The sequence below is a fragment of the Podarcis raffonei genome, chromosome 14, assembly GCF_027172205.1.
Source record: "Podarcis raffonei isolate rPodRaf1 chromosome 14, rPodRaf1.pri, whole genome shotgun sequence".
Taxonomy (NCBI): domain Eukaryota; kingdom Metazoa; phylum Chordata; class Lepidosauria; order Squamata; family Lacertidae; genus Podarcis; species Podarcis raffonei.
The window spans coordinates 35,859,618-35,886,656 of NC_070615.1; the positions used below are offsets into that span (position 1 = coordinate 35,859,618).

The 27,039-nt window shown below is 46.4% G+C and overlaps 1 protein-coding gene across 1 annotated transcript in view; it reads left to right on the forward strand.

Moving 5' to 3' along the window:
• Nucleotides 1–8,688: 8,688 nt before the first annotated feature.
• The window catches only part of PRR35 (proline rich 35), a 41,010-nt gene continuing 22,659 nt past the window's right edge, over nt 8,689–27,039 (forward strand). The window contains exon 1 of the mRNA XM_053365620.1: nt 8,689–8,778. The gene's annotated coding sequence lies outside the window, so the exon portion shown is untranslated. The remainder of the gene's footprint in view (nt 8,779–27,039) is intronic.

The following is a 27,039-nucleotide window of genomic DNA, read 5'->3' on the forward strand; positions in this document are numbered from 1 at the left end:
AGCACATGCACTATGACATTCTCTGAGATGAGCCCTACAGACACCTCTCGGTGGACCTGGGGAGAAACTGGCATGCTCACCGTTTTGCTGTTCCACCTCCCTCCCACCCACCCCCTCCCCGAAGCAGCCTCCAGGCTTGTTGAAAGCATGAGCGCGGTGGTGTGTGCTGCTTGCACACATACATGCACAAGGCAGATACAAGCCAGGCCCTCCATGCCACCACTGGCTCGGTATGGCAGGTGCCGGGATTGTGGTCAGAGATGGTGGCATTTCCGACAGTGATTGAGGTAGAGCTGGTCATTTGTCCTTGAAAATGAAGCGCACCCAGTTCTCAGGAGACCACGTTCGACAGCCATGCAATGTCCTTCATACCCTCATTGTAAATAGAGTGTTTCCCTCTGTACAGGATGGTTGTCTCGTACAGAAGCACTCATCCTTCAGAGCTCTATAGACACACATTGTACAGGTCTTTCTGTCTCCCTCTCTTTATGCTTGTGTGTAACTTTTAATACAAGCCCCCCTGCAACACAACGGAGGAGCTGATAGTTCTAGCTCTTAATTTCCATTGTTATTACACCTGAGGAGCTTCTGTAGGCCATGCACTCCTTGGAGAAGGGTTGTAGCACAGTGGCAGAGCACCTGATGTCCCCTAGTTCAGTCCTCAGCGTCTCCAAGTAGTGCTTGGAAGAATGTCCTCTGCCTAAAACTCTGGACAGCCACTGCCAGTCACTGTCAACAGTCCTGAGCTATATAGACCCATGGTCTGGTTCAGTATATAGCAGCTTCCAAGGACATACAGAAGCCCCCATCCCCAGTGCTTCAAGGGATTGAAAGAGTTCCCCTCCATGCCCCTGAAAGAAGTCTATGTTGGCTTGGGGGGGACACCCAAATGGTCCATTTGTCCAAAATGAAGCTTAAGTCAAATGACTTGGTTTCTTGAAGGTCTAGAGAATGCCCATGCCTTTTAAAAACCTCCACACATCCTTGTCATTTTACATGGAAACCATCCACAACTGAGGGAAATGCGTGGACCCTCTCCAGTTAAAAACAGCAACTAAAAACCTGCAATCTTTCATTGAGCGTCTCTGAGCATTGTCTTTGTGTCCTGCCTTCAAAGCGGCACATGGCCAGTTGGTTTGGAAACAGAATGCATGACTACATAAAAAGCCAACTGTAACAAAACTTTGAGGTATAGACTGTTCCTATTTAGTGCTCCAGTGAATCAACCAGTCCCTCCTCCAGGAAGCTCCAGTTCCACCTCAACTCACTCCTGGTGAAAGGAGACAGCATTTGGTGCCCCCTCGGTCGTCATTGCCTTGTTTCAGAAGGTTCTCCCTCCCAAGTGGATTCCCCCTATTTCTTTATTTCAACTTCTGCAAAACTGGAGGTGGATAAAAATGTACACACGAGTGATAAGAGTGTGCAGAAATGAACTATACTGGGGAAAATGTGCTTTGCAAAAATGTACATTAGGGAAAATTGCATACGGAAGGTGCATATTAAGAGAAATTAGCAGCAAAATGCTGAAGAATTTTCATTTTCTCTTTGAAAAAAGCCTCCCAGTGTAAATGTTGAAGAACTGATATGAAGATGGGGAAAGTGTGCTAGTGGTGGCTCATCTTTATTGGGCCAATAAAGCCAAGGGCTACAACACTGACCCACCGTCAACTTCATGGGAAAGTGGGTGTCACCTAGTCGGGGAAGTAGGCGTGGCCAAAGTAGAAAATTAATACCTTTTATTTTCTTTCTAGCCGAAGTCAGTTTCCTTCCTTAAGCCCCCTCCCCGCAAACTCACTCAGTTTGTATTTTCTTCTAATTTTTCAAGTTTTTAAAATTTGATTGTTTCTATTTATTCTTTCCAAGTCAGTTAGTTTGTGTAACTTTTTGTATGTGAGGCTTGTGGAAAGAGTAAGCAAGACTAAGTTGGGGCAGTTTAAGGAAATCAGCCCTGAGCGCTCACTGGAAGGACAGATCGTGAAGCTGAGGCTCCAATACTTTGGCCACCTCATGAGAAGAGAAGACTCCCTGGAAAAGACCCTGATGTTGGGAAAGACTGAGGGCACAAGGAGAAGGGGACGACAGAGGACAAGATGGTTGGACAGTGTTCTCGAAGCTACCAGCATGAGTTTGACCAAACTGTGGGAGGCAGTGGAAGACAGGAGTGCCTGGTGTGCTCTGGTCCATGGGGTCATGAAGAGTCGGACACGACTAAACGACTAAACAACAACAAATGCTGCAGTGACTGGTCTTGCTTACAAATGTTAAAACTGGGGGTGAAGGCAGGAACTTGTGTCCTTCCAGATGTTCTTGGACTACAACTCCCATTCTCCTTGACCATTCTGGATGGGGTTGATGGGATCTGGAGTCCAATGATATCTCAAGGGCCACAGGTTTGCCCTTCATATGTTTTAAAGAACAAGGCTCACAAGTTTCCAGAAAGTATTTGGGACGTGAGTTCTATTCTGATTTTACCCCTTGTATGATTACAGTTGTGTGAGGGGAGAATGGAATTGCTCTTCCTGGCCACACCCTGCCATGTCCTTCTTTTTATTTATTATTACTTTTATACCCCACCTTTACTCCAAGCTGGTATATATGGTTCTCCTCTCAATTTTTTCTCCTCACAAAAACCCTGTGTGGTAGGCTAGGCTGAAAAATATTAAGTTGCCCAAGCTTACACAGTGAGTTTCATGGCTGAGTGGGGATTTGAACCCTGGTCTCCCAGGTCCTAGTTTAGTGCTCTACACTGTTTCATGGGTAATGCCCAGTGTTTTTTTCGGGGGGGGACACGCAGGGGTACACATACCCCTAAACATTTTGTGAATCTAAGTTTGACCTCATTGAGGGGCAGCATTTCAATATGAGTAGGAAAATGAGAGTACCCCTAAAATATGGGTTTTTTGGGGGGAAGCACTGGTAATGCCTGCTGTAAGAGGTCTGCTATAAGTAAGGTAAAGGGACCCCTGACCTTTAGGTCCAGTCGTGACCGACTCTGGGGTTGCGGCGCTCATCTCGCTTTATTGGCCGAGGGAGCTGGCGTACAGCTTACGGGTCATGTGGCCAGCATGACTAAGCTGCTTCTGGTGAGCCACAGCAGTACACGGAAACGCTGTTTACCTTCCCGCCAGAGCGGTACCTATTTATCTACTTGCACTTTGACATGCTTTCGAACTGCTAGGTTGGCAGGAGCAGGGACTGAGCGACGGGAGCTCACCCTGTCGCGGGGATTCGAACCGCCGACCTTCTGATCGGCAAGTCCTAGGCTCTGTGATTTAACCCACAGCGTCACCCGCGTCCCTTCTGCTATAAGTAGAGATGGGGAAATCTTTCAGGTTCTCTCAATGTCTCAATTTTTATTCTCAAGTTCAATGCTCCATATTTCCACATCAGTCTGCAAAAAAAAAAAGGTCCCCATAAAAATTTGTCAGCTTTTACCTACAAATTTCCCCTAATGTATGTGATTTGTATGCCTAAATTTTGCATTACATGTGAGCTTTCATGTGATATAAAAGCTACTTCCAAAAAACTAATAGAATATAGCACACATTTAACGCTCTTTTCTGTGTTCTTTGATTCCAGGGGAAAAAATCTGTTTGGAACCCCATTAACCAAAAAACTTGTGGGAGTAAAGTGCCAAAATCTGAGGCACTAGATCTGCTTACAGTTCTTTCCTGCCATTTCCAAGGGGACAAAAGAACACAATGGGGGAAAAGGGTGGAGGAAGAGCAACACTGTCCAAAGAGGTTCATTCTTGTGCCACACCCACGCATTTAGCATGACATACCAAGAGATCATTCAAAAAGCCACAGTTCCATAACACATCAGATATTACAAGGTGAAAAGAACATTAGAAAATAGGACAGGAGCATTATCAGGAAAATCAACAATTTCCCCTACATTTTAATGCACCCCAAGCTCCCTATGGTTCTGTAAACTGGAGAACCACAGAGAGCAAGGGGCTAACTTTAAAGAACTTTCATGCATGTACAAAACAACCTGTGGAACCCGGGTACCTGAAAGAGAAATCTCCACTCCACATCTGAGTTCTTGCTCAAAGTGCCTTCACTGATCTAGGAGCAGGGTCTTCTTGGTTGTGGTGGCAACTCTGTGGAATACCCCTCCCCAGGGACAGACAGATTTGGACTCAGGTGCCAAACTATATCTTGTCTCTTCCTTTGGATTAAGTGGAGTCTTCGATTCTCGTTCATTCTCCTTGTTCTCTTTTTCTCTAAAGTGCAGGGAAATTGATGGACTTTACTGTTTTTGTCTGGATGAATCCCAAGCCGGAATTAAGATTGCCAGAAGAAATATCAACAACCTCAGATATGCAGATGACACAACTTTGATGGCAGAAAGTGAGGAGGAATTAAAGAACCTCTTAATGAGGGTGAAAGAGGAGAGCACAAAATATGGTCTGAAGTTCAACATCAAAAAAACGAAGATCATGGCCACTGGGCCCATCACCTCCTGACAAATAGAAGGGGAAGAAATTGAGGCAGTAAGAGATTTTACTTTCTTGGGCTCCATGATCACTTCAGATGGTGGCAGCAGTCACAAAATTAAAAGACGCCTGCTTCTTGGAATAAAAACGATGACAAACCTAGACAGCATCTTAAAAAGCAGAGACATCACCTTGCCGATGAAGGTCCGTATTGTTAAAGCTCTGGTTTTCCCAGTAGTGGTGTATGCAAGTGAGAGCTGGACCATAAAGAAGGCTGATCGCCGAAAAATTGATGCTTTTGAATTATGGTGCTGGAGGAGACTCTTGAGAGTCCCACGGACTGCAAGAAGATCAAACCTTTCCATTCTTAAGGAAATCAGACCTGAGTGCGTACTGGAAGGACAGATCCTGAAGCTGAGGCTCCAATACTTTGGCCACCTCATGAGAAGAGAAGACTCCCTGGAAAAGACCCTGATGTTGGGAAAGATGGAGGGCACAAGGAGAAGGGGACAACAGAGGACGAGATGGTTGGACAGTGTTCTCAAAGCTACTACCATGAGTTTGACCAAACTGCGGGAGGCAGTGGAAGACAGGAGTGCCTGGTGTGCTCTGGTCCATGGGGTCACAAAGCATCGGACACGACTAAATGACTAAACAACAACAACCGTTTTTGTGTTACTTTATGCTGCTTTGCCCATGGGGGCAGGTGGGGCAGAAAGCATAAACTCCACCAGTAAGTGGAGCCAGACCAATGACAGGTAGCGCCAACTAAAGCTAGCCTTGTCCCTGTCCATCTCCTCTTCCCTGCTGAGTTCTAGAAGAACAGTGGTGAGACTAAGGAGGAGGGGCAGGAGCAGTGCCACCGCCTGGCACTGGAAGCATGGAAACAAGAAGGCAGGCAGGCGGGACACTAGCTGGGACTGGCATGGAGGAAGTGGACCATGTTTTTCTGGCTGTCTCCTCATAACACTAGAACTCATGGACAACCAACGAAGTTGCAAGTTGGGAGATTCAGGACAGATGAAAGGAAGCCCTTCTGCACATGGCACATGGTTAATCTATGGTACTCTCTCCCACTGGGGGCAGTGATGGCCACCAAGTTTGATGGCTTTAAAAGAGAATGAAACAAATTCATGGAGCATAAGCCTGTCAATGGCTACTGGCCATTGGCCTATTGCAGCAGGTCTCTTCGTATAGTCTTATGTGACATCACCCCCCTCCACTTTTTTGCCTTCCTCAATTTTTAAAGTGTAATCAGCTTGCGGGCAGAGGCCCCGTCTTTTTGTTTATGAAGTGCTGACTATCGATGGCTCTGCTGGAGAAGAGACTGGCAGACCATTAGCGACTAGTGACCTGTTTCCCAACTCCATATTTAACCAAGCAAACAATGAATGCAATGCGGTGAGATAAGCTGTGCTTATAAATTGCGGGTGGCACTGTGGGTTAAACCACAGAGCCTAGGACTTGCCGATCAGAAGTTTGGCGGTTCGAATCCCCACGACGGGCTGAGCTCCCGTTGCTCGGTCCCTGCTCCTGCCAACCTAGCAGTTCGAAAGCACGTCAAAGTGCAAGTAGATAAATAGGTACCGCTCTGGCGGGAAGGTAAACGGCATTTCCATGCGCTGCTCTCGTTTGCCAGAAGTGGCTTAGTCATGCTGGCCACATGACCTGGAGGCTGTACACTGGCTCCCTTGGCCAGTAAACCAAGATGAGCGCCGCAACCCCAGAGTCGGTCACAACTGGACCTAATGGTCAGGGGTCCCTTTACCTTTTAAGGAGTCTCAAAGCGGCTAACATTCTCCTTTCCCTTCCTCCCCCACAACAAACACTCTGTGAGGTGAGTGAGGCTGAGAGACTGCAGAGAAGTGTGACTAGCCCAAGGTCACCCAGCAGCTGCATGTGGAGGAGCGGAGACATGAACCCAGTTCACCAGATTACGAGTCTACCACTCTTAACCACTACACCACACAGAATTTCAAAATTCTGGACGCAGAGTTGTGACGTCTGACACGGATGTTGCTCTGCGTTTCAGCTACCAAGGGGAATTAGCAAAGGATCACAGAGTCTCAGCGTTCAGGGGTGAGGAAGTTCCCCGTGTGGCCTAACAGACCAGCTTTTGCTGAACTTCAGCAGTGCTGCAGAACCATTCCCAGGGCTTCTGGTCTTAACAGAGCATCGATCCCAACAAAACCCAGCCCTATGCATTTGTCGAAGGAGGAGGAAAACAATATGTCTGGATCATACCTCTAAGATAGGCAAGCAAAAAAGAAGAAGAAGAATTGAAATCTGGTTTATGTGAGCAGGCTCCATAGTGACTCTTCTAAACAAAGAGCAAACACGAAAAGCCAAGGTCACCCTACATGCACATGCTTTCCTGTTACTCAGAAGAAGGGCCAACCTCTGGCTAAACATCTCCCTTTCTTCTCATTCTTGGCTCCACTGGTCTCCTGACGCCTCCCCTGTAGGGAGCCTGGGAAACCCTGCAGTGCTGGATAAAAGGGAATCGAACAAGGCAGAGAGATGGGGAGTGCCAGATCCCAACAGCTCAGTCCTCCTCCTCCTCCATCATAGATAAATAGGTACCGCTCCGGCGGGAAGGTAAACGGCATTTCCGTGCGCTGCTCTGGTTTGCCAAAAGCAGCTTAGTCATGCAGGCCACATGACCCAGATGCTGGCTCCCTCGGCCAGTAAAGCGAGATGAGCACTGCAACCCCAGAGTCGGTCATGACTGGACCTAATGGTCAGGGGTCCCTTTACCTTTACCCTTACCTTTACAGTTATACAACATTCTACCTCTCTCCCCCAGCACTTTGAATCTAGGTGACCTTGGAACAGCCACAGGCTTTAAGCCTAACCTACCTCGCAGGGTTGTTGTGAAGGTAAAATGGAGAGTGGGAATTATGTACGCCACCTTAAGCTCCTTGGAGGAAAGTTGGGACATAAATATAACAACAACAACTACAACTACAACTACAACAACAACAGCAACAACAATTTACTTGGGGGTGATTTCATTGTTTGTTGAAAAAGTTTTGGGATTTTATTTTATTTCAAGAAAAGAACCCACCTTCCCAATTTTAAAGTTGGGAACCCAGTGTATTTAATAATAACTTCCCATTGATCTCTCCAACACCCCTCCCTACAGGTCACTGACACACGTTGAAATTCTGGGTCTGATATGTTAAGGAATGTGCAGTGATCCCTTACACAGAGGCTGCTTCCAGGCCACGCGTTTATTGAGTGGGCATCCTGATCTGTTTTCAAGGAGGTGAGATGAGTTGCATCGACAGCATTTGTTCTCCAGTGGATTGCCCTCTCATTTTCCTTATAAAAAAAAAGTCAGTGCGGGGGGGGGCAGGAGGGGGAGGGTTGGAGAAGCAGTGTCGTTGCAAAGAGCACCAGGTAAATTTCAGTGTTGCAGCTTGGATGACCAGGATGTGACTGAATACCAAAATTGTGGCAGTCTGCAAGCGCCCATATACTAACTTGCCTATTCTGCTGGGGTGGGTGCCTGCGTAAATACATAGGCAGGCTTGCAGGCAAGAGGAGCAAGAGTTGAAGATTCAGCATTCAGAATACACGTGTGAGAATATATCTGAAGGAATCGAGATATTATTTATTTCACTTTACGAGGGAGCAGAGAGTGTGGACCGGTTTGTTTTCTTTGAAAAGTGTGCATGAATAATAATGGGATGAGTGGAATCTAGATCTGATTCCTTCTGCTTTCCAAGGGAGGAGGTTTGTGTTTGCAAAGTGCGTGTGTGTGTTTGCGTCTACCATCCACACGCCAAACCGACCCTCAAATCCCACGGAGGCAGAGAGCCCAGTGAAGGTGGATCAAGGCAGACTTCCCTCCACATCCTCCAGGCCTCCAGTGCGACTTGAAAGACTCTGCCAGGAGCCACAGATACAAAAAGAAGCGAATCCAAAAACTTTGGGTCAGGCGGGGATTTTTCTCTTGTGGGGTTTGTACTGGGAAATTTTCTCCACCTCTCCCATGATTAAAGATTCCCTCCTCTCCTTCCTCCCCCCACGTCTATTCTCTCTCCTCCCCCCCTTTTTCTTCCTTCCTTCTTTCTTTCTTTCTCCCTCCCTCCCTCCCCTTTCCCATTTTTGCCATACGAATAGCTGGGAGCTGCCAGGCATGTGACAAAATCTTCCTTATAGGGGCAGGAGTAAACTAAGGCCGTGTGATGGACGCCCTAAGGCCAGACTTGCAGACAATATATACCTACCGCACAATCTCAAACGCTTCTCATTTTCACAGAGAGAACATCAGGCAGAGCACAGAGGGAGAGGGGGAGAGAGGCAGCAGAGACAGAAGGTCCTGCTTCAAGGTAAGACACTTTGTGCTGGTCCCCCCCCCCTTAAGAAGGAGGCTCCAGGAGGGCTGGAATGGAAGGCAACTTTTAGGAGCAAGTGAGGCAGCAAGTGTACAGGATTTTAAGTTCCAAATTCTACCTGGGTGGGTTTTCTGGGGGAAATCTCTCTTCTGGAAAAGTGTGTGGAACAGATTTTGGAACAATACTGGCCCTCTGCAGAAGTGAGATTGAATGGACTTTGCAGAAAGCATAAATACAAAAACTTCCCTCCACCTCCCCTACCTTTTATGTAGTTTCTTAAGTTCTCGTAGCATTACAGAAAAATGTGGGAAATGCAAAAAAAACAAAAACAGATCGAACTTTGGGCTCCTTCCTGGCACATCCTCTGGGCAGAGCTTTTCCCGAATGTGCAAAATGTGATTCCTCTTCTTGTGCATTAAGTAGCCTGCTTAAGAAACCTGATTGCCAATCCCTAATGAGATTCCCACCTTTCGAGGCAACTCCATTGTCAGGGCTATTGATCACATCAAAATACTTTTTTTAAAAAAAATTACTTTTGCCTAGGTATGGAATTTACTGATTTGAGCACTTTTCTCTCTTTAAAAGCTTATTATTAGAGGTATTTGTTTGGGTGAAACTAAAAACTACTGAATTTGCCTGGTTGAGTCATTCTGAGAGCATTATGCTTATTGCCATACTTGATGCCCAAGTTGTTGGGTGGTTTGCCTTGGCATCTGCTGCTTTGAGTTTCTGACTTTGGTTAGACTGCAAACTTAGCCTAAACATGGCTTCTTCACTCCCCCCCTTTTAAAAACAATATTCCCACAGATCCAGAATTGAAAGACATATTTAGAATACAGATTGTTTTAGGTTCCTGGGTTGCGGTTGTTTTGGAGTTACACGGCTTAAATCCTACTGAAAAGTCAGCAGGATTCCGCTATGCACAGGATTGCAACTTTGGTCTTTAACTGCAGTTATTCCAAAGAGGATGCTTTTCTAGTCTGCTGTATGTATACGCTAAAAATCCACATGCAATTAGAATTATAGAATTTTAGAGTTGGAATGGAACTTGGAGGTCATTTCACGCAGCCAACTAACTGCTCAGTATTGGACCTTGGAAATATGGCATCTCATCCAGCTTCTTCTTAGGAATATGGGAGTGGAAAGCTACTTTAAACTGAGTCAAACTATCGGTCCAGCTGGTTCAGTGTGGTCTGCACTGACTGGCAGTGGCTCTCCAGGGTTTCAAAAAGGGGTGTCAGCCAGCCTTACCTGGAGATGATGCCAGTGATTGAACCTGTGACCTTCAAAGCAGATGCTCTGGCACAAAACTGCAGCCCATCCCTAAATCCCTCCAGCTTAAATCCCTCCAGTGATGGAGAATCTGCCGCCTCTCTAAGGCAAAGCAACCCCTCTCGGGAGGTTTCTCCTAACATTTAACCGGAATAGGCTTCCTTATTTGCATATAGCATACACATATAGTCCTTCAGAGGCCAAATTGTGCCTAGTAAGCCACAGGTGATATTCCAAGGCAGTTTGGGCAGCTTAGTCAACCTCTGCAGCAGCTGCTACAGAGAACACCCTTCCTGGAATTGCTGGCCCACTTAATGCTAAACCAAACCAAGTCAGTGTGAAAAGGGAAAACATGCGCATTCCCGGACCAAATATCACAGCTGCCGTGCTTTCCCTTCACCCCGGTTGTTTCTGCACTACTCAGAGCTAAGCCATGGTTTGACTTAGTGTTGCATCCCAGCCTGGGCTTTTGGTTTGTCTGGACTGAAACTTCATCCTCCATGGCTGCTCCCCATGCTGGAACCAAGGGGACTTCGAAGGTAAAGGGAGGCAGTGGCTGTTACGGAACTGGAAGGGGGCTGTGTTTGGAAGGTCCCTGGAGTTGGTGAGCCCCACTCGCAGTTTCAGCATGTTGATGGATGACTTTTGCAACACCTTTTATGGCAGCTGGGGGACCCCTGTGTTTTGGTGGGAACTGAGGGAGAAAGAGGCAGAAACTGTTGGGTTTTGATCAGGAGGGGTCGCAGCGCCAGTGCTTTTCTTCTAGAAGAACAAAATGTGCTGGTACTGTGTACCCTTGGGTGCCCCCCAGAAAGAAAGCACTGTATAGCACCTTCTTTGCATGCAGAAAGTTGAATCTCTGGCATCAGGTCGGGATGGGAATGCGACTTCCACGAAACCCTGGAGAGCTGCTGCCTGTCTGTGCCAACAACACTGAGCTAGATGGAGCAGCTGTCTGACTTTGGTTAAGAGCAGCTTCCTTTGTTAGCAAAGGACCACAGCTCAGTGGCAGAGCTTCTGCCTTGCATGGGGAAGGCGCCCGGTTCAATTCCCCTGCATCTCCAGGTGAGACACAGAATGATGTGCCTTACGTGAAACCCCAAAGAGCTGCTGCCAGGCAGTGTGGACAATACTGATGCAGATGAACCCAGTGGTCTGACACAGCGCAAGGCAGCTTTCTTTGTGCTTGCGGGTATAGGTTTTGCAGAAAGGGAGAAGTCCAGGGATGACTACGAGGTGACCTTTACAAAGGGATTGCAAGCAATGTGCAGGGCTGGCTGTTTGACTCTGATTTCAGATAAAGATTTTGAGATGTCAGTTTCGGCTCAGGGATGACTTTTTATTGGGTTTTATATTGTTAAAAAAAAGGAAGATAAATAAAATAAACGATACAAATAAATAGGCCGAGTCTTCTCCTATCATTTGTATATAACAAAAAATGCATGCTAAATCTGTAGTAATATCTTAGACATATGCTTTGTTGCTAGTGGTCAGTGTACAAGTTCTAGAGATTGCCTTTATATATCATTTAGGTGTACCCAGGATGTCTAAAGTGTGTTTGCTTTCTCCCATGGCTCAGTGGGGATTGTGTAGCCCCCGACAGGGAGATGGAAGCTTTTCAGTTTGTGCAGGGACATCATTGCTGCACCCCCTGAGGAATTTCAGCTCAGTCAAATAAGCTGCTAAATGGTGTGAATATGAGCAGAAACAGGGCCTGTTTACTAATAGTGGGTTGGGAAGACATAGAGCCAGACGAGGATCACTGTTAGCCCATGATACAACCTACTAGCCTCTGTCACTGAATGGAACCTCCATGTGCAAATGAAGTCTACCACGGAATGCCAGTTTCTTGAGGACAACAGCTAGGGAGGACTGTTGATGTTGCCACCATGCCCTGCTTGTGGGCTTCTCAGAGAGACTTCTGATTGGCTACTGTGGGAGTAGGATGCTGAACGGGCCTTTGCTCCAACCCAGCAGGTGTTCACCTTGCTCCCTTCCTTTTGTCAGGAGAAACATCATGAATCCAGCAAAGCTCTAGTGAAGCAATTCTGCTCCCCCTTTCTCTGCTTCTTCAGCCTGGGAGACGCATCCTGAATTCTGGAGCCCTGCCGCACAAAGGCCACTTAACCTTTCTCCTTTTGCAGCATTTCCTTGCAACCTGTCGCTTTTTCGCTGCTGTTTTACACCCACACAAACCCCTGGTTCGATTTTTGTCTATAAGCACAGGAGGGAATCACACCGTAAACAGTTCTCTCACGGCGATGGACCGTGTGATAGGTATGGCAAAATCTCTGGGAATCCCTGATTTTACAGGAAAACGAAGTGTCGGCACGATAGCCCATCAATGAACCTGCCATGGTGCCACCTTCGGTTTTGGTTATTTGAGGAATGTCATTTAAGGAATTTAATTAAGCAAGCACCTTGGTTTTTAGACCCAGGGGAAAGGCAGCCTGTTTGGGGTAAAGGAAAGAAGCACTAGTAAGAACTCTTGACAGATTTCAGGGAGACAATGTCCTCTTTTGGCGCTTCTCCCATCTGCTTGGTGTGCGGTTGCTTCCTGCTTGCCGAAACCAGTCTTTTGCCATTTCTGTTGCCGCTGTTCAGTGTTTCAGAGTGCTGGCAATGTGTCCCAAGTTGCTGTACAAATAGAAGTCGTATCCAAGTCCAGTTTAGGCAGGCAAGTTTGCAAAGGAGATGCTGTAACACTGAGCTGCAGCCCTCACCTCGAAGCGATTGCAAAGACCCAGCTAGGTTAGTGGGAAAGCAGGTGAGAGGTGCAATGGCATTAATAGGATGGCAGGTGGAATACTATTCCGTGTACCAGAAGCATTTGAAACATTAGTTTAGGGCTGTGTTTGCCCACCAGATATCACAAAGATACTTGTTGAGACTGGTATTGTCTGCTGCTGTTATTGGTTTTTTTTAAAAGCTTTAATCACCACCAGAGTCCAGCTGCGGTGTTAGATGCTTATAATCCATAGTTCCACGAAACGATCTACGAACGTCTCCCATTTCCAATGGCAGCATGTCCTGCTTTGAATCCACGGCAATCTTAAATGCTCTAGGAAAATCTGGGTCCCAGGGAATCTGGATCTGTTCTGGTGACAAGTGGCTTGAAGTATAATCACGCATCACATCAGTGCTCTTAGCAGCGTAACCTTTTCTACGAAACCATTTGAACCTACCCGGGCGTGGAGAGATTAAAACACTTAGCGTATGCAGGCACAAGCGATCAAGCAGCTTAAAACAAAACAAAATGGGACAATACAAGGGCATCTACCATCTTATGAACCTAAACAAAACCTCCCTTAGCATTTTCATAAAGGAATATGTCTGTGCGTAGCTTGTTCTTTCCAGTAGCTCAGAGTTCGGGTTGTTGTTGCTTATTTATTTGTGGTGAGGTGCAAATAAGAGGAACACACCACTGTTTCTTACCCGCAAACGCTTTGCTCTGTTCAGAGATAATGCATCCAGGTATGTTGCTAATAATTACAATTTAAATACTGCTGCATCCATGTAGATAGAGAGAGCCTTACGGAATTTCACAGGTTAAAAAAAAAATAGGTCTCTGCTCTCCAGGAGCTTGCAGTCTAAAACAGTGGGGAATGCAAGGGAGGGAGAAAGAGACAAAGAGAGGGAGGCGAGAGAGTGGGCAAGGCCAGTTTCATGTGCACAACGCTTGATTCCAGTTGGGAAAGGGGGAGAAATTTGTTTCAGTTCACATTTATAGGTGAATCTACCTAATTCGCATTTTCCAAAGCAACATGCAAACTGAAACGAGATTCACCCTTCTCAGAATTTTGCAATGCAGTTCTTCAGCCAAGTATTGTGCTCAAAAATGCATATACTAAGTAAAGTGTGCATAAAAATGCATATGCTAGTGGAAAATAACCTAGGTAAATTATTATTATTATTATTATTATTATTATTATTATTATTATTAATTTATAACCCACCTTTTCCCCTGATGAGACTTAACATGTTTACAGATAAAAATAAGAGCTGCAAAAAATAAAGAAAATCTATTATTGAAAAACAATTAAGCATGTAAACAATTAAACATTGATAGAATCAAAACACTATATATATATATCCTCCACAGAGAGGTTTTGGGAAAACAAGAGAGAGAAGTGTGGATAACAGGAATTGTAGTCCAAAACATCTGGAGGGCAGCTTGTTGGCAAAGACTGCCCTACAATCCTCGTACTTTGCATACAGTATCTATGAGATATGTATTCCATATTTTAGATTTTCTTCTCGTGGCCTCTTGCAGTAAAAATTACTCATCCTTTGTTTAATGGGAGAGGTGCTGAATTTATGGGACGTGTAGAAGCAAACTTTGAGCCAGTGTGTTATTAACAAAGCAAAACAAAAGCACATCTAGCCCTTCTAATGAGCAGCTAATTAATTTGAAATAAAAGGCTTATTTGGTTCTGTTGATTACCGACTCCATTACCGTCAACTGGTATCACGCCTTCAAACCGCGAACCCGGTGACCCCTTCCTAGTGAAAGCGGAGCTAAAAGGGGGCTGCTGTGAAACATGGAAAATATTGTAGGCTGAGGTTTGCACAACTGAAAAACAGGGACTCTTAAGGTCCTTGCTCCCAGCAGCCCTGTGAAATATGGGCATGCTCTGTGGATATAGGGAGTCACAGAAAGTTGAATGTCAGCTGGAAAAGAAAAACAGAAAACCTAAGGACAGGTGGAGAAGTATTTCCATGACAACTTATAAGCAGTGCTTTTTTTCTTAAAAATATTTAGGGGTACTCTCATTTTGACTCAGGAAAATCACCATTTTATAGTTCAAATTGGGAAAAATAAATACAGCAAATGGACAAAAGTACAAAGATTCACAGAATGTTTAGGGGTATGTGTACCCCTGCGTACCCCCAGGAAAAAAGCACTGTTTATAAGTATCCTGAAACACGTAGTTGGCTGGAATCCGGATTAAGAGCACTACTCCTAATGTGCAGCCATCAGATTGGGGCTGCAGCGCTGAGAGAGCGGTACTTAACCCTCCCCCCTGCCGTGCCATTTCCCAGATGAAAACCCGCCCCCTCCTGCCCCAAACTTCTCTGCAGCGGAAAAACATAGAGGGGATCCATTTTCACCCCTCTCCTAATCCCAACCCCTCCTTCATAGTTGCAAGTAGCAGTAAGATAGTTCAAATCTGCAGGAAATCCTGTCTGCGAGAAATCCTGGCTGTGACCCATATCACCTCGACACGGGCTGATCCTAGCGCTAAGAATTGCTGCTCTTTCTCAGTGAGCTGCTAAGGCGGAACTTCCATGGCCGTTCCACTACTCCGGTGATATTGTGCTGTTCTTTCTCCTTCTCTCCCTTTTTGGCATATTCACCTTGCGGCACGACATCCATAGCAGTGGGCTGTGCTGGTGCAGCTGCTGGGAGTGCAGAAGGGGAAGGCCCAATTCAGCCAATTGACCATTTGGAGAGAGCAGAGAATCCTGAGCGATCCTTAATATATATTTTTTATTTAAAAAACCCCCAATTATTTATCACTGGGTGCTTAATTCATTTGAAGCACGATTTCTCGCTGCTCCCCAGGAAATGCCGAAAAGCAAAAAGAGAAGAAGTATGGGTTTCTCCAGATGACCTGTTTTGTGGAGCATTCATCCTCATTTGACTATGTGTGCTCTTTATAAAGCATTCATCCTGCAGGGAGGGGATGTGGCAGTGGGTATTCATCCTGGAGCTATCCAGATTTGCTGGTGTGGTGGTTAGCTGTCTTCCTGTTAATTGTTCGTTCATCCCACACTGTTCAGTGCATCATCCCCCCCCCCCACCATTTTCCAGCAACAAACCTCACTGTGGGGATTTATTTGAAGCGCATTTGTTGTGTTAGTCTTGTGTTAAATAGCAACAGAGCATTTTAATCCACTTCAACTGCTCCAGACTGGATTTCCAGGATGCGACACAATCCTTGCCACAAAATGCAGGCAATCTGAGCACTTATTCTGTTTTGGATCACAAGTATAGATTGGAATTGTCTAGTTAGGGGAGGTGGGGAATGTGGCTTAAAAGGATGGGGGCGGCAAAAGATTTCCAGTGGATGGAGGAAAGATGAGGAAAGGCTGCAGCATCTGGGACCTCCTTAGTTTAGAGAAAAGGCAAGTCAGAGGTGCCAGGCTAGAAGTTTATAAAACGATGCATGACATGCAAATAGGGGATACAGTGGAACCTTGGGTTACGTACCGTCCTCTTTATGAACACTTTGGGTAATGAGCTCTGCTAACCTGGAAGTAGGTGCTCCTGGTAGCGAACTTTTCCCCAGGATGGGAGCAGAAGTCGCACAGTGGCGGCGCTGCAGCAGCGGGAGGCCCCATTACTGAAAGCGCACCTCAGGTTAAGAACGGTTTTGGGTTAAGAACGGACCTCCGGAACGAATTCAGTTTGTAACCAGAGGTACCACTGAAGAAGAAGAAGAAGAAGAAGAAGAAGAAGAAGAAGAAGAAGAAGAAGAAGAAGTAGTTTGGATTTGATATCCCGCTTTATCACTACCCGAAGGAGTCTCAAAGCGGCTAACATTCTCCTTTCCCTTCCTCCCCCACAACAAACACTCTGTGAGGTGAGTGAGGCTGAGAGACTTCAGAGAAGTGTGACTGGCCCAAGGTCACCCGGCAGCTGCATGTGGAGGAGCAGGGATGCAAACCCGGTTCACCAGATTACAAGACTACCACTCTTAACCACTACACCACGCTGGCTTTCTCACTGTAGAGGAAAGGTTTTTTCTCCCTCTCTCGTAACACTAGAACTCGTGGACATGTGAAAAGAAGGACTTCTTCAAGTGACACGTAGATAAACTATGCAACTCCCTCCTTCACCACCAACTTGGATGGCTTTGAAAGAGGATTGGACAAATTCTTGGAGGTAAAGGCTATCCACGGCTTAGCCCAATGATAGCTAAGCTCTGCCTCCACAGTTTGAGGAAATGCTTCAGAATTCCAGTTGCTGGAAGCCACAGAAGTGGAGAGTCCTCTTGTGTTTAGGTTCTACTTGCAGGTTTTGGATAGGTATCTGGTTGGCCCGTGTGAATACAGGATGCTGGACCAACTGGGCCATTGGCCTGATCCAGCAAGACTCTTCTTATGTCCTCATTGCCCTTCCCAGCATTTTTTTTTTAAAGTGCTATAGTGCTATAACATTCTTTTAGGATGCTTCCAGGTTGGTGTTTATTGTGAGCCCAGTCCTTCTCATGCATTCCAGCTCCGTAGAAAACAGAACCACACACTAGAGCCAGTGTGGTGTAGTGGTTAAGAGCGGTGGACTCGTAATCTGGTGAACCGGGTTCGCGTCTCCGCTCCTCCACATGCAGCTGCTGGGTGACCTTGGGCCAGTCACACTTCTCTGAAGTCTCTCAGCCCCACTCACCTCACAGAGTGTTTGTTGTGGGGGAGGAAGGGAAAGGAGATTGTGAGCCGCTTTGAGACTCCTTTGGGTAGTGATAAAGCGGGATATCAAATACAAACTCTTCTTCTTCTTCTTCTTGCTAGCAACCTGCTTGCAATAACTCAGTGACCCATTTGTTGGAAGCATCCTTAAGCAATATTTTTTATATTTTTTGAAAAGAATAACCAGAAAATAATTTTTTAGCAGTAATTAGAAGATTGGCTAAGAAAACCAAGAGGGTGATAAAAATGGAGCCCACGGCAAAGGTTCTAGTGCAGGGATCATCAGTATGGATGGCGTACAGTGTGCCCAAAGAGATCTTCCTTGGTGCCCATTTGGTGCCACTTAGACTTCAGAGAACGCTGTCATGTGACATGGCACCAGTGATAGCTGTGCCCATTGGGACTAGTAGGGCAGAAGGCAGGGGGACCAGGGGAGGACATCTGCTTTGCATTCAGAAGGTCCCAAGTCCAGTACCTGGCATCTCCAGTTAGAACAGGTGTCATGGAGGAAAATCTGGCTTAATGCAAAGCAGGATTATTAGTATCGAAGTTGGTGCACGATGCAGAGAGAGATCGGAGGGGGGATGAGGGAGGAGTGTGTGGTCATGGAATTGTGGATGAATGCCTTAACATGGCCGATGTGGGTGGCTTCAGGTTACAGACTCTGCTAACCCAGAAATAGTACCTCATGTTAAGAACTTTGCTTCAGGATGAGAACAGAAATCATGCAGCAGCAGCGCAGCAGCAGCGGGAGGCCCCATTAGCTAAAGTGGTGCTTCAGGTTAAGAACAGTTTCAGGTTAAGAACGGACCTCCAGAATGAATTAAGTTCTTAACCCGAGGTACCACTGTACTGTCTCCCCCAAGAAGAGTAGAGGGTTGACAAAATGACACAAAAGTCGAAGTGTGACGCTAGAGTTGAGGTCTTCAAAATGGTTCCTGAAGGCACCACAATGCCCTCAAGTCACCCCTTTGGCTCCCAGCAAGCCTCACTACCCCTTCACATTTTTTCGAGTTGTTTGGCTTGTTTATACAGGTTGCCTTTTGAGGGGCGATTCTTGTTCTTCGCCTGTGTGTTCTTTGTTTAGAGGGACTGTTTTGCCTGTTGCGGGTCGCATTGCTGCCGTTTCTTTTGTGAAGTGGGTACTGTAGTTTGTTTACTTACTTGCTTATTGCTTGCGTTTATACTACTTGCAGTGAATACTGTGGTGTCTTTACACTATACGGCTTATTTGCGCATATAGGCGACCTGAGCCTACGATGGAGGGGTTCAGAGCATTGGCACCCTAAGAGGGTCTTGTTTCTCCCATAGCCGCAGCCTCGAAGGGAGATCAACCCATTGCTGTGGCTCTCTAGCTTTTCAGCTAAACGCATCACAATACTGTCTTTCTGCCGAGGTATCTGAGGCACGGTTTGCAATGTTAAAATATTAATACAAACAAACAGTACAAAATATTCTTCACTCGCCCCCTGGCCTGGGCTTCTCCTCTCCTGCCTTCCCCCAGGGTGTGCTAGTCTTGGGTAGCCCCAGGTAGGTATGGGTGAATCTGTCATTTTCAATTTCTCTTTGTTTCTCGCTTTCCCCATCTTCAACTCAGTTCTCCATGCTTCCACATCGGTTTGCATTAAATAATAATAAAAAAGCCTTCCTAAAAATTCGTCAGCATTTGAGCATGAATTTATCCTTATACGCATATTTTTATATGTAGTTTTGCCTTCTATGCAAGTTTTCGCTAGCTATTTCCCCCAGTATAATGCATTTTCATGAACAGGTGCATTGTTATGAAGGCTATAACTAATAGCGTCATTAAAAAAATAATAATTACGAACAATACAAATACACAGAGAAGAATGGTACACGGAAAAGGAAGTGATTAATTAATCATTCGCCGAAAAGAAAACCCGTAGTTTGAAAACAAAGAAAATAATGAATAGGGTCTTACATCTCCCTCAAACTTTTCATTCCAAGAGGGTATAAAAATTGCCAATTTCTCTACAAAGCGTGTGCATGCTTGTACATATTCTGTGGCAGGATAACATGCGCTCCTGCGAGGTAGGCCAGGCTGGGAGGTTGTGACTGGCCCAAACTCATCCAGTGAGCTGCATAGCTGAGTGGGGATTTGAACTCTAGCCTCTCAAGCCCCAGTCTAACCATTATACCACATTATGAACAGATTTTCTCCCCATTCCTAGCCCCAGAGAAGTGGAGTGAGGGGTGCCCCAAGATTTTTTTCAGACCTTTGATGGATCCTCCAGGAGCTGGTGGGTATTTACTTATTTTATTTATCTATTTAGCAAGATTTATGTACTGCTTTTTTTATAATGGTGTGAAATAGACATCAAAAAATCAAAAAACAGCCTTTAAAACAACAGACATAATAAAATCATCAAACTTTACGTAAAATGAAGGAATTTTAAAAACAAATGTAGGTAATGAAATGTCTGTATGTCTGGGGAGTCTTGCCTAAACAAATATTTTTTCTAGCTGATGCAAAAAAACCCAAACCACAACAGTACAACAAAATAACCTGCTTAATATTAATCAGCAGGGGGTTTCAGAGAGTAGGTGCTGACACCCTAATTGATTGATTTATTGCAAGCGACAGAACAAACATGGTGCGAAACTGGTAAAACCACCTGACCAGGTTATGAGCTTCCCTCCGCGCACACAGGTTGCATTTTCACCCCATGTCCAAAATGGAGCTCAGTCCAGCAAATCTGATCAGTATTCACTGCTGCTGTTGCTTTGAGTCCACAAATGATTCGCACATTTGCATTGCGTTTCGCCAAATCACTGAATTGTAGAGTTGGAAGGGACCCCGAGGGTCATCTAGTCCAACCCCCTGCACTGCAGGAACATTTTGTGCAACGTAGGGCTCGAACCCACAACTCTGAGATTTCGTGCCCCATCTCCGGAGCTGCGCATCCATAAACGAACGGGGTGGAATAACATAACAGCAGCGTAACTTAAGTCACTGATTCTGTGAACCGCACAATTTAATCGCGGCGGACCCTGAGACAAAGCAAGTAGTTTTTGGCGGAAGACAAACTGCAGTGGAACGGGGACGGTGGTGCATGTGGCAAATCCAGGGTGGGATGGAAAGCAATGCCTTCTCCCATCCCTAGGTGTGACTCTGTCCTTGGCTGACATTATCCCTCCTTGCATGAAGCAGGTCTGTGGAGCGAACCCACAGTCCGACTCTCCCCGAGACGGATGATAGCAGGCGAGGTACGAGTAGAAGGAAACCAGCACAGCTGTGTGGCTTTCGGAGCTGCATGATCGATTGCCTCTGTTCAGCATCTTTCCCTTCTCTGGATCCTCACATACATTTTTCATGCTTGCCCCTCCTGGGCAAAGGCTGTCTGTCTAAGAATTTTTTTATAAAAATAAAAAAGAGAATCAACCATCAACCAAAGTGTACTTTGTTTCTCTGGGCCCTGGAGGTTGTTTTAGTTAAAGGGGCCAATCTATAAATTCCAAGCTGGGAATTGTTTTGCTATATATACGAACAAAGAAGTCACATCACCACCGCCCCCCGCGTGTGTGTTTTAAAAGCTTCTTCTGGTCGGCCTGGGGCTACAGGCTGCTTTATAAATCGGGAGCAGGAGGGCCATATTAATATAATATCACAGAGACAGGTGCAAGGAGAGCACGAAGGAGTAAAGGAGTGGCCCACGGGTGGTCTGATCCTGCTGCAATTGTCAGTTCTTTCCTAATTTCAAAGGGCTGGAAATCCACGCGAGGTTTTGAATCGCCTTGGAGATTTCTTTCTTGCCACTTTTTTTCTTTTTTTAAAGTGAACCGTAGGATCAGGCTTTTATGCAGAAATGGAAGGAGAGGCATTTGTGATGCAAATGAACATTCTGGCCAACATTGGTGTGTGTCTCTTCCCCCCCCCCCCAAAAAAAGCAGGTGAAGTAGCTGAAAATGACTCTCTTTACTAATTCTGGCACTTGGGCTCAAATGAGGCACGGTGCTAGTTGAACAGTAAACAATTGTGCTGATAGCTTTCTACAAAGTAAATAACAGGTGCATGGACCCTGATTTGGACTGAGACCCTGGTGTGTGGGGGTTTTTTTAACTGTTTGGTCCCTGCTGCTGCCCAAGCCCATTCCCCCTTTCTTGCCAGCACTTGCTCAGCAAATGGGATATTCCCCCCCCCCATGTAAATAGCAACTGCAGGGGGACCAATCCAGACTGTAGTGAGAGGCAAAGGGTTCTTGTCTCTCCCCTTGGCAATATCATTATTAAAATCAGTTTGTGCAACTGCTAATGATGCCAATGATGTCTCATTTTGTTTGGGCTTTCTTCTGAACGCATATGCATCCAGGTTCCCTGTTTGTTGAGCATCCATCCTGGTTTGTCAGCGCAGAGTTGATGGGGAGGTCAGATGACATTGGCTATTTATCATGGAATTGTAGAGGTGGAAGGGACCCCAAGGGTCATCTAGTCCAACCCCCTGCAATGCAGGAATATTTCACCCAACATGGGGATCCAACCCACAAACCTGAGATTAAGAGTCTCATGCTCTACCTACTGAGCTAATTGAGCATTTGCGTTGGTTTTTTTGCTGGGAGGTGATAATGACCTTGTCCCAAGCAAGCGTTTACCCCAGGCTTCCCTCCATCACTTTCCTTACTGCAAGAAGTCCATTGCTTTTCAGTTTTTGTTTTCCTGGAAACAACAGGTTTGTTGCAGAGGAGTGTCAAATCCATTTTAATTGTGCGACTGAAGTTTGCCTGCACCCATTAGAATAGAGACAGACTGGAATACCCACAAATGCTGTGACCCGAGAGAAAGCCGCTGCTTGAGAAAGAACCGTAGCTCGGTGGCCTTGATCCCTGATCCCTCCAGGGCTGGGAAAGATTCCCTGTCTTAAATGCTGAGGAGCTGCCAGTTAGTGTTGACAGTATTGAGCTAATGCAGGGTTTGGCTTTATTTCCTAAGCAACTGCAAAAAAAGCATGGCTATGGATCACCAGCAACTCACAGGGACATACGGAGAGGTACTTTTATTTGAATGTGAAATATTTGGGTGCGTTTGAATGAGACTGGGACTGGACTCGGAGAAGAAGGGCAGGAAGACATTTGCTATTTTCATTATGAAAATGGCAAATAAACCTTTTTTTAAAAAAAAGACAATACTGAGCCAATACCAATGGTCTGACTCACTATAAGGCAGCTTCCTATGACCCTGTGCTTAGTCATCTATGGTATCTAGCCATACGCTGAGGTTCCCTTTTGGACTAGATTGCCTTTTGAGTCCCTTCCAACTCTACAATTCTATGGTACCGAGTGGTGTAGAACAAGCACAGTGCAATAAAAATGAAAATTGTGTCAAACTACTCTACAACTGTACAGCTGGGATGTGGGTGGCGCTGTGGGTTAAACCACAGAGCCTAGGGCTTGCTGATCACAAGGTCGGTGGTTCGAATCCCCGCAACGGGGTGAGCTCCTGTTGCTTGGTCCCTGCTCCTGCCAACCTAGCAGTTCGAAAGCACGTCAGAGTGCAAGTCGATAAATAGGTACCGCTCCAGCGGGAAGGTAAACAGCGTTTCCGTGCGCTGCTCTGGTTTGCCAGAAGTGGCTTAGTCATGCTGGCCACATGACCCGGAAGCTGTATGCCAGCTCCCTCGGCCAGTAAAGCAAGATGAGTGCCGCAACCCCGGAGTTGTCCACAACTGGACCTAATGGTCAGGGGTCCCTTTACCTTTACCTTTACTGTACAACTTTGCCTGCTGGATTAGTTGTCCATAGACACTAAGTTCAACAGGGAGGGAGCTTGTATGTTCTTAGCTGGAAAGGAGTTCCATAAAATTGGACCCAAATAGTTTGTGCATAGCTTCCCGCAGATGCAAAAAGCTGAGCATCTGAGCCATGGAGGACCATCTGAAGACCTCAGTGATCTGGGAGGGTTATAAGGGATCAGTCAGTCCTTGAGGTATCCTGAGCCCAAGTGATTCAGGGCATTTAAAATCAACAGAAGCACCTGCACCCTGGGCCTTGGCTGTGCTGGTTGGGGCTAAAGGGAGTTGAAGTCCATGAACAGATGGAGGGCCACAGTTTCCCCTACCCTGATTTATTCCTTCTCCTGGCCCCACTCTTCCTCCACCACCTCCCTGGTTTTCTTCCAAACAGCAGCCGTCAGGGTGAGTTTACCTTTTCCCTAGCCCCAAAAGCCCCTTGCAGGGTGAGCCAGGCCAGCAAGGCCCGTCAGTTACATCAGAGCTTGGCCATTACGGAGCCTTCGGAACAGTACATGTCTCCTATCAAAGCACAAAGGGCAAAAACCAGAGGGGGTGGGGAGAAAAGCAGGCAGGACGCCCTGACCTTTCAGCCGGGAGGAGAGAGAGGAATAAAACTTTCAAGCTACCTGTTGTTGTTTTTTAAAAATAATAATAACGTGCGGAGCAAGTTTTCTGTTATCATCTTATCAAAGGACAGCTTCCCCTTGGAGACCGCAGGCCTCTCTGAACTGCAAGCCGTGGTGATGAGTTATGAATTAACCTGACATTGCTCCAAATAGAGGCAGCTGCCAAACGCAAGATTAAATATATAAGGCCATTAAGAAACGGGCAGGGGGAATGGAAGGCAGGAGGGTAATCAAGCCTGGGAACTGGTAGAAAGGAATGGCGTCCAAGGGTGGTGCAGTATTGCGGGGAGATAAGGATATCCCTGGGGCAGCTTGTGGAACAGCTAAAGAAGAGTCGCAGGAGCCGCTCATCGTTTCGTTCCAAATGGCCTGGAGTGAACCAAGGAGCCAGCAGTCAAAGCGCACACCCCAAACAGAGATGGGCTTCTATCCGGAACAGAGTGCATCTGTCAGTCTTGGGAACATAGGAAGCTGGCTAATCTTGAGTCAGACCCTTGGTTCATCTAGTTCAGTATTGTAGACACTGCCAGGCAGCAGCTCTCCAGGGTTCCAGACATGGACCAGGACATGGTGGGAATGGAACCAGGGACCTTCTGCGGGCAAAGCAGATGGCCTGCTGCTCGGCTATGTCTCAACACAGTTTGAAAGCACAACCTTTGAGTTACGTTGGCGGTTTCAAACTTTGTTGGCAGGTGTGCAGATGGGTGTGGAATGTGAACTGAGCTCATTCTCACTCAGGACTTATCCACACTTAACTTTTGCCCTGTGCTTTCAAGACATAGGTGCAGGCTTCCCTGGTCCATTCAGTGCTCTGATTCAGCAGTAAAGAGTGAGTTTTCATGGGGAAAATGGGGGGGGGGGGAGAGTTTTCATGGGGAAAGTGGCCTAGACATGAGCCTGGAAAGCCCAGACCTGTGCTTCAAAGTGCAGATGAGCCCTTCCTGAACCAAAAGGCAAGTGCCTTTCACAATTCTGATGTCTTTGAATTTTAAGAACATGGGAAGAGTCTGGATGAGGCCAGTGGCCCATCTAGTCCCACATCTTGTTCTCACAGTGGCCAACCTGATGCCTGTGGAAATTGGTTGCAAAAATCCATCTATTTGGAGGAGTGCATACACAAACTTTTTAAAAAGCTAGTTTTCAAGGTGATGGGGAAATTGGTCAAACTGAAGAATGGGAAAATATGAAAATGAGAGAAACCAAAACTGGCAGATTTGTCCATCGTTACCATCCAAAACTGACCAGGGCCTACATGCAGCTAAGAGGTTATACACAGGAATCTGCCATGTACCAAGTCAGACCATTAGTCCATCTAGCTTAATATTGTGCACACTGACTGGCAGCAGCTGTCCAGGGTTGCGGATGGTAGTTTCTCCCAGTCCCACCTGGAGATGCCAGGGACTGAACCTGTGACCTTCTGCATGCAAAGCAGATGCTCTGCCACTGACAACTTCCCCTCAGTGTGCAGCTAGATGGTTTTACGTTCTGGATTTGGAGGACATGGACTCTTTAGATGGCAATGTGTACTACTTCACTTACTTTAAAATGTGGCGAGAAGCTTCTGCTATATTTGGGGGACTTCCTGTTCATTCTGGTTTCTGGGGGCCCTGACATCTGCCCAGAAGTCATATCCTGATGGGACCACACTGACTGCCCCAAAGATAGCCTCTCTGTCATTACCAATCTTTCTCTGAAAGACATGGCTTCAGAAGAGTGTTGGGATATACTGAGCTGTGCATAGGAGCAGATGGGTTTCCCCATAGGAGCAGATAACTTGTTCCACCTGCCCCATGTCCTCTGCACTAGGCATATCTTGTGGAGGTGAGTTCCACAAGTTGATTTTTGCTCTGTGAAGAAGTATTTCCTAGACAGGCTGCTCGTTATCAAGTGGACAGGGATAGGTTGAAGGGTTGTATCCAGTTCTAGTCCTTCTCAGAGCTGACTCATTATGGGCCAAGATTAACTTAGGTTCATCAATTTCAAAGAGTCTATTCTGAGCAGGACTTAACCCTGAAAAATCTCCTGTTTCACAAGACCTTAAACGGGGGAGGGGGGGACCCTTGAAATTCTGAGATCTGTGATTAAAAATAATAATAAATCACATGTTTCGGCAACAAAATCTCTTGGCACAGGTTCCCACCATGCATAACTTGAGTCTCGAAGGGTTGAGGAATGTAAATACTGATTGTTTCAGAGAGATAAGCACCTTGACCTTGGAGGAAAAGGCTGCCCTGGGGAAGGACAGGAAAAATACTTCTTGAAATGACAGGGAGATTAGCATGGTTTCCCATCAGAAATCAACGAGAAGTAGATGTACCTAACTAAGGAGAAAGCGAGGGGGGGCGTTGAGTGCTGGATGGTGCTACAACATCCTGAACACTCACTGCTCTCCTATTGGCAGCATGGAAGAAGGGCCATTGTAGCTCAGTGGTAGAGCACCTGCTTTGCATGCTAAAGGTCCCAGGTTCAATCCCTGGTGTCTCCAGGTAGAGCTGGAGAAAGCAGAGTCAGTCTGAAATCCTGGAGAGCTGCTGGCAGTCAGTGTAGACAATACTGAGCTAGCCTTGCCCCCCCAAAATAGCAAGCTGCCTTATACCACATCAGACCCTTGGTCCATCTTGCTCAGAACTGTATGACTGGCAACAGCAGAGGCTTGAACCTGGGACCTTCTGCTTGCAAGACAGATTCTTTGCCACTGAGCTACAGCCATTTCCCAGTCCCGGTAGACAATCCAGGGGCAGATGAACAAATACAAGTTCAAGGTCATTTCTAGGAGACAGCTTCCCAGGTGGGGTGATGTGTCCATAGGTCAGATCTACCTGTTTCCCATGAGCTGCCCTTCACTACACCCACTTTTGCTTTTTGTTTTTTATGACCTCTTTGGTCAAGCCCATTTCTGGGCAGGCAGTGAACAATACTTCCGCTTGCGGCGCTTCTAATCCTGATGGCGTTTCCTGGCCACTGCCTCGCTTTGTTTCTTCCTTGGGCATCTTTTTACGCAAGCTGTTCCCAGGGAGGTAAGTCTCGGGAAGAGCTCCTTCCCGGACTGCACAGAAACCGCTCACTTTGCCAAGCTGTTGCCATCCGGACAGCCACCTGTGCAGGCTTAAGCCATCTGGGAGGATGAAGGTCAGTGGGAAATGCCTCCCCTTCCTTACAATGCAGAGTGAAAGGCCCTTGACAGCTCCGAAGCCCTTGTGG